The sequence below is a fragment of the Carya illinoinensis genome, chromosome 5 (assembly GCF_018687715.1).
Source record: "Carya illinoinensis cultivar Pawnee chromosome 5, C.illinoinensisPawnee_v1, whole genome shotgun sequence".
Taxonomy (NCBI): Eukaryota; Viridiplantae; Streptophyta; class Magnoliopsida; order Fagales; family Juglandaceae; genus Carya; species Carya illinoinensis.
This window is the reverse complement of record NC_056756.1, coordinates 47,982,947-47,991,301: the sequence shown is the minus strand read 5'-3', so window position 1 is coordinate 47,991,301 and position 8,355 is coordinate 47,982,947. Positions and strand designations below refer to the sequence as shown.

General features: G+C 33.7%; 1 long non-coding RNA gene across 2 annotated transcripts; it reads left to right on the top strand.

Annotated features, from left to right (window-relative positions):
* The first annotated feature begins 5,355 nt into the window (after nt 1–5,355).
* Nucleotides 5,356–7,374, top strand: LOC122309486. Of its 2 annotated transcripts, XR_006242442.1 has the most exons (4): nt 5,373–6,349; nt 6,693–6,812; nt 6,925–7,064; nt 7,181–7,374. It is a non-coding gene; the product is annotated as an uncharacterized LOC122309486 (long non-coding RNA). The 2 variants fall into 2 exon arrangements; XR_006242441.1 differs by having other exon boundaries at nt 5,356–6,349; nt 6,693–7,064.
* The last annotated feature ends 981 nt before the right edge of the window (nt 7,375–8,355 follow it).

The following is an 8,355-nucleotide window of genomic DNA, read 5'->3' as shown; positions in this document are numbered from 1 at the left end:
TTTTATTCGGAAGTTTTGAGAAGTTGTAATAATTAAGTAATAATTAAATAAAAGTTAAAGATTTCAAATTAAAAAGTATTTGATGAGATAAAAGCATCTCTCTATCCAAACCAAGCCTTATAATATTTACCGAATAGATGCTTAAAACTAAATATAAAAAATAAATAAATATAGTAGGTAACACCCACAAATTGTATTATTCATTCTTAAGTACTCTAAATTCATAAACTTAACAAAATAACTTAGAAAGATCCCAATCTAACAGGAGAAATAATATGTATAATTTTAAAATTTGCAAGCCCCGCACTCTCGTTTAAAAAAATATAAACAAATTTATGACTCACATCATATTTTTTCAAAAAGATATATCAAATTTACGCACTCTAAAATTATATCCAAGATTACTAGTCGAACAAAAACTTATAATCAGCAATTCTAAATCGTTACAATTTTACAATGAAGTAGTCAACATACATGTAGTTTGTGACGCCCCCAAATTCCGTTTGGGATCGGACGGACATTTGAAGCGTCAAGACATGCAACACAAGGTTACCTGCCCCCGTTCATGACATATAAGATGCAATATTCCTAACATGCATCTAACATTATGCAATATTCGCAGCGGATAATTTTTTTCTTTAGCAATACTATGCACCAAATTGAAAATATCCCAATTGCTTAAAACATACTTCATACATAAAGACCCATTGAACAACTAAGATCACAACACTAGTCCAAAATGCTTATGATCCAAAAAGTACTGGAGATGCAACTCCATCGTACAAGTAGTAATTTAACTACTATATTAACATTAACGACGCACCGTCGTTCAGTCGACTGTGTCTAGTTGGTCAGCTCCTGATCCTCCTTCAGGTCCTGTAACAAGATCTACCATTCGGGGGGAATGGTAGTTGGGACTACCACAGTGAGATTTGATTACAAATCTCAGCAAGTTAACAAGAAACTTCCACACAGACTAATGATGCATGGATGACAGTAAAAGCATAAATGCATAATCAAATTCATAAGTAATTAAAGCATAACTTAGCGTACAACATAGCATAATTGACATGACTTAAATTGAAACATGAGCTGAATTTGACTTAACATGAACTTGATCTGAAACTTGACTTAGCATGAAAAATACATACTCCACAGTTGTTGTGGCCCCATGTATTCTACGTGTAAATACATACTCCACAGTTGTTGTGGCCCCATGTATTCTACACAAACTTGACTTAACATGAAAAATACATACTCCACAGTTGTTGTGACCCCATGTATTCTATGTGTAAATACATACTCCACAGTTGTTGTGGCCCCATGTATTCTACACATCACAATGCAGTTAAATACATACTCCACAGTTGTTGTGGCCCCATGTATCCTACATAAACTTGACTTAACATGAAAAATACATACTCCACAGTTGTTGTGGCCCCATGTATTCTATGTGTAAATACATACTCCACAGTTGTTGTGGCCCCATATATTCTACACATCACAATCCAGTTAAATACATACTCCACAGTTGTTGTGGCCCCATGTATCCTACATAAACTTGACTTAACATCACAATGCAGTTAAATACATACTCCACAGTTGTTGTGGCCCCATGTATTCTACATAAACTTTACTTAACATGAAAAATACATACTCCACAGTTGTTGTGGCCCCATGTATTCGACGCATCACAATGTAGTTAAATACATACTCCACAGTTGTTGTGGCCCCATGTATTCTACATAAACTTGACTTAACATGAAAAATACATACTCCACAGTTGTTGTGGCCCCATGTATTCTACGTGTAAATACATACTCCACAGTTGTTGTGGCCCCATGTATTATACACAAACTGAATGTACTCAAGATGAAACGTGACTGGAATACGAAAGGACTGAAGCCCTGACGTAACATAACGTGACTTGAACATAATTTGAAATACATGACCAACTTGAGATAGAAACATTTCGTAACATGGCATAACATATAACAGACAACATATTTAACATGACATACTCGTAATGTACAGTAATACATGACAGAATATATTATGTAACAGATAAAAATTGATGACAGAATAAATTTTGTATAATAGACAATTACGTGATAACTTGGCATGGCATGACATATTTGATAACATACATACATACACTGTAGTTCCTTTACTTAGCACATATACACAGTAGACTGCTAGTAAGTTAAAAGCTAACTTACCTCGATCTCCGCGTTTCTTATTAAAACCTTAAGCGCGATCACGAGGAACTGTAATTAGTGATTCTAAAAGTTAGCACTAAATCACTAATAATTTGAAATATGGAAAAATACTAACTTAAAGAGCAAAATTTCTATTTTACTCTCTGCATGTAGGAAAATGACCGTTTTACCCATAACTTAAGGATTTTGCATACTAACTCCAAAAGTCACCAAAATTTACATGCCTCATATAAATTTTATCCTCAATTCAAATATCAATTTAGAAAAATTTAAAACTAATCACAACTATTAAAACTCCATAGGGCCGAAATTCTCATATGCTATTTCTATTAATTTTTGTTTCCAACTTGTTTTGATCAACCTTTTGATCTATGACTTATAAATATGTGATCTTCAAACCAAACCATTACATGGTTTAAAAAGATGTACTAAAACATATATAAGCTTCTAATTCAAGATCACATGGTTAAAAATTAACCAAAACATAAATTTAGCCAAGAACATCCACACTTTGGCTTATCTGAATATCTCTTTACATAAAATTTCATATCTTTGAAACTAACATCAAATATCTTCAAAATAATAATATAACATGTATATAAGATGCTTAGGATCCTCCAATAAAATTATCAAAGTCATTAGAATAGGTTTAGACCACCAAAGAGTTAAACTTTCTCAAAACAGAAACTGTTTTTCCTCTTCCAGTTTCTAAGTTTCTAAATCTAAGAAAATTTTTCATCAAAACCTTTAATCATGCAAAAATCCTCAACCAATAGTCATATATATATGTTAACAATACTCCATAAAAATTTCGGACCAATATCTATCCATTAGCTTGGTCAAAAACTCCAAACTATAACATACTCTCCAGATTCACGCCCAGAATGACCTTTCCATGGTTAAAAATACTTTTGACTGATCAAATGACCATGGAATGATACGAAAAATACATCTACGGAAACTAGACTCAAAGAGGAACAACTTATATGAAGGAGACTTTATGATAAAACACTTACAAAAGCTTCGAAATGAGTGTGCAAAAGAACTTCTAAAAGCTGTCCGAGAGAGAGTGTTTGGTATTCTTTCAATGGAAAGCGTAAATGAAGATAATTTTGTGGGGAGGGGTGGCTGGAGATACTTGTGGATGAGATATGGAAGAGATGAGGTTGGAGTGAGAGTTAAGTGTAGGACTCTCTTACCCGAAGTGAGAGTTAAGTGTAGGACTCTCTTACCGGAGTGAGAGTGGAGTGTAGGACTCTCTTACCTAATAATATCTACAAAAATCAACTCAAGATATTTTTACCCAATAATATCCACGAAATTAGCTTAAAATATTTTTATCCAATAATATCTACAAAATTAGCTTAAGATATTTTTATCCATTAATATCTACAGTTTTGAACAGACGTTTCGCCCGAAATTATGAAAAAATGTTATTGCGCCATAAGACTTTAAATAACCCTCCGAGTCTAATGGCACAAACCATAATACATTTTGACACTTCTAACTATCTCCAATAATCAAAAACACTTTTGATATCATAATGAGTAATAACACTAACTATGTAGTTAGCCTAAAACCTATATGATTAATGGATTCGTGAAAACTTATAGACTATTCACGAGATTCCTAAAGTCAATAAAAATTCCACAATTGAATTTTTAGCAGGCTGTTACATAGTTCGGAGTAGATATGGGAAATGCCACGCGCGGCTAAACGTATATGCTCAAAGGGATAGAAAGACCTTAAATCATGATCAAAGATGTCATTTTCTCCCTTCTGTCTGATTCTTTTATAAGTTTTTATCATGTAATTTTGTCCAGATCTTCAAAGATGAGGATTTTTGTCACGTAGTTTGAAAGAGAAATCAATAACCACCATTCATTTTGGGTTGATGAAAAATAGAATCACGATGAATTCTACGAATCTACACGATGATAGCAGCAAAAGTAGCAGTGCATGTTCAATTTGTGGACTGCTTGGCTTTGTAGTTATCTTCTAAATGAAAAGTATCATAATTCAGATTCCGATCGAAATGATTTGTACAAATCTTAATAGATAAATTCTATACAATTCCATTATAAAAAGTAGACCCATATTGAAAAATATAAAAATTTATTCTTCTTTTATGGGCCGGATTCATCTTTTTATAAAAATAACATAAGTAAAATTTATCTATTTAAAACTTGTACTTAATTAACCACCGTGACCTACTTCCATTATTAGAAGAAAAAGGTATGCAATATATAAAATGTGGCAAACAAAAAGGCATAAACCATCAAAGTTGTATGGAACGTACTACAGTAGCTTAAATTATTGTCGAAAAAGAAAAGTATCTAATTAGTTGGCAGAAACAGATATTTTTCTGCAAGTATTCCCATGCAGAAACTGAGAAAGAGATTTGAGTTAATTGGCGGACCAAAAGCAAGCTATAGCAAATGTCTTTTTCTTTCTTATCATGTTCATAGCAGAAATGGAAAAAGCATGAGATTGTCACCAACATAGAGAAAACTTTAGACCAATTATCATTGCATTGTTCGATTACTCAACGAACAAAGATGAGAGTGGTGGGGTCAGGAACAAAGTAATAAAAATATAATTAAACCATGGACCATAGAACATAATATATACAGTAAAACAACATAAAAAAGAATGGTGGACACGAATCATGTGGAGAGTGCTTTCTTTCACTTTTCCATTATTGCTCGTGATATATATATATATATTGATTTGTCGGACACGTGGTAGATGATAGGTAGACCCCTTTCTTTTGTATAGCTTAATTAACGTTGTTTAATGTCTGTTTTCTTTTTATAATCTTTGTTGTTGAAGGATAAATTATTTGTTAGTACTGAAATGTCGCTAGCTCTCACTGCCCCACAACTCGCTGGAGTCTGGGGCCCCTTGGTATCCACGTTTTAAACGTGGTGGTTGAAGTACTACATAAATCTTGTTCAGTGACGCATATATAACACGTATATGACACAAATAAAAGAGCAGTATAACTCTATTATATATCTTTAAGAAGATTATATATATATCTATACTAATATATAAAGTGCGAATCGCTTAAGAACAGTGTTTTTATCCAACATTTTTATTTCCAATTTTGCCCTTAGTTTTATTTGACAATTACGGTTATTTGTATTCTACTTTTATTTTACTGGTGCTTCTTTTGGTCTTTCTCCATACCCACACCGTCCCTATCCAAAACGGCGCCGTTTTAACACCACCAAAACCCTAACTATAAAAGCAACATAAACTCCTCTCTCTCCCTTCCAGATCTTTCTTGCCTGCCTCCCTTCTCTCTCTCTCTCTCTCTCTCTCTCTCTCTCTCTCTCTTCCAATTTTTTTTCTTGTTTATCGTCGTTTGATGTATATTACCTTCGTATTTTTCAAATCTACAAAACAAAAATTGTTTTTCTTTCCATTTTTGCTATTTGTGTTCATATGTTTTTTTTTTTTTGGCTTTCCATTCAAGTTTATTTATTTTTTGTTGGGTTTGATTTGTTCTACTTTTTTGTTTCTTTACTATTTTGGTTTCGATTTTACGATCATGTTAATTTGCAGGCCAGAGAAAAGATGTACGTGCTATGCTAATTGGAAGTACTGCAACATTATTGGCTACCATGTTGTACCCTAATGTTTTTGCATGGCATCACACGCTATGGCTACTAGATACAACTTTCTTTATGCCAGAGGAGCATAATAATGATGCAGGTGACTTGACACCAAACGGAAGTGAAATAAAGCGGTTCGATGATCTGTTGGTGAATCTTTTCTCAAGACAGCAAAATTTCAAAGTGCTTATTTCCAATTTCTCGGATTTCTATATATCTTATATTATCTTATCAAAAAAAAAAATGAATTCACGTATTCATTCAGTTTTCGATCTTTAAATGCCCCCTAGCTACTCTGAAGTCTGAACCCTATATAGACATGATTGATCATCATCTACATATTCTTCTGCAATATCCATTACAATCTATAAGTTCTTTATTCTACGTGTGCAACCTGTTTTGAATGGAATAAAGGCAGACGGGAAAAAATAGATCTTGAATTGTGGATTGGCCGGTACTAATCATTCAACGTACAATAGCTTGGCATCAACCGTGCATTTTTCACTGCAGGTAAAGGGGTTGCCCTATTGATCCACAAGGCCATGATCACTGTTTACTTTGCATCTTTTCTTACGTAGTAAAAGAGAGAAAAGATTTATTTCAAAAAAAAAAAAAAAAGAAGAGAGAAAAGATTTCCCAAAGATACCGGCATCCATTATCCATATATATATATATATATATATGTAGGATCATTTATTTGCAGATCACATCATACAAAGTCCCTAAAGCAGTTTGAAATATGCACACCCTCGATCTGATCTCCCTCTTGATTGATTTCAGAAATCAACCACACACCTGCACAAACAGTTAAAAAAAGGTTAAAATATCAAGTGGGTCTATTCCCTTTTTGTAGGGAATGAATTGAGTATGGTATTATTTCACCATGCACCTTGGTCTAATTACTCATTTAGTGGAAAGACAAATTCTTGTCGGCAAGACTTACTATTGCTGACTGCTCACCAACTAAGGCCGGGTACTATCTCTCTCTATCTCTCTCTCTCTAGAGGTTGATCTTTTCATCAGTATGGTATGCTTCACTACTCCACTCTTTTTTCTTTTCTTTTTTTTTTTTTTTTGTGTTAAAGGGAAAGGAAATATAGGTGAAGGTGGACACGAGGTACTTAAGTTGCAGAACGGCCAAGATGGCGCAGCTGGGGTGTCTTGCATTGAATCCAGAAGCAATCCTGCAACAAACGATTGGGTTCCAAAGATCAACGAAGATCAGGTACTGATTTTTCATGGTTTTTATTAGGATCTGATTATATTGGAAGAAAAAGATTTGAACCATAGTAAGTTGATAATCAAGAACTAACTGTTGTTTTGTTCTTTGAATGAACATAGGTCTTTGTCTCCTCAAAACCAAATCGGAGCGAGAGCTCTTAGATGTGTCGGTAGGAGGGAGCTTTCGAGAAAGGGACTTAGCACCAACTTTCCCTGTAAACTTTTTTAATCGATAGAGATTAGATGAGCATCATGAAAGTTTTAAAAAATTCACGTAATGGGTTTTCAACTATTCAAGCGATGACTTCTCCCAATAGTATTTGTTTGTTTTCTCTGTTGTTTGCCTTTAGGTTCTATTTGTTTTGTTGGGTTGTCACCCGGTGGCCCCCTTGCCGCCACCATGTCAAGGTCACACGGCATCACCGTATGGTTGGGTGCATCGTGGTTAGACATCACGGCAATCAGTTTTGGATGCTTTCCCGACAGGACTGGGAGTTGGTGGGTGAGAGTCGCTGGAGTTGGTGGATTCAGTATCTATTTATATATATAATAACCGTATATATATAATATATTATATATTATATAATATTTTATCTAAAATAGTAACGGAGTGGGTGTGCACGGCAATTAATTTTGGATTCTTTCCCGACAGGAGTTGAGAGTCGGTGGAGTGGGTGAGATGATAATATATATTATATAATATTTTATATAAAATAGTAATGGAGTGGGTGTGCACGGCAATTAATTTTGGAATCTTTCCCGACAGGAGTGGGAGTTGGTGGGTGAGAGTCACTGGAGGTGAGATGATAATATATATTATATAATATTTTATCTAAAATAGTAACGGTGGATGAGATGATAATAATATATATTATATAATATTTTATCTAAAATAGTAACGTAGTGGGTGTGCCCGTGCATGACTGCATCTTAAACGCCATCTAATAATCACGTGGATCTATACTGCAAAACGTTGGACTGTAAAAAGAGTAGAGATGGGCATCGTGGGACCCATTGTTTGACTGCAAAATGTTACAGGCTACAGCTGGCCAACTCATATAAAAGACAACTAAATGTACATTCTCTTTAGTAAATTAATAATCTAATTTTAGAAAGAGAACAATTTAATCTCGTATATTACTCATTGCACATTATATTCTGCTTTTTTAAAGCTTCTACGAGAATTTTTGGACAATTCTTTGTCACATATCATCATCAATCACGATAATGTATTCTAACTACTCCTTTGAAAACAATTATTTTAATAATAATTAATTCAACAATTTTAAATTCAT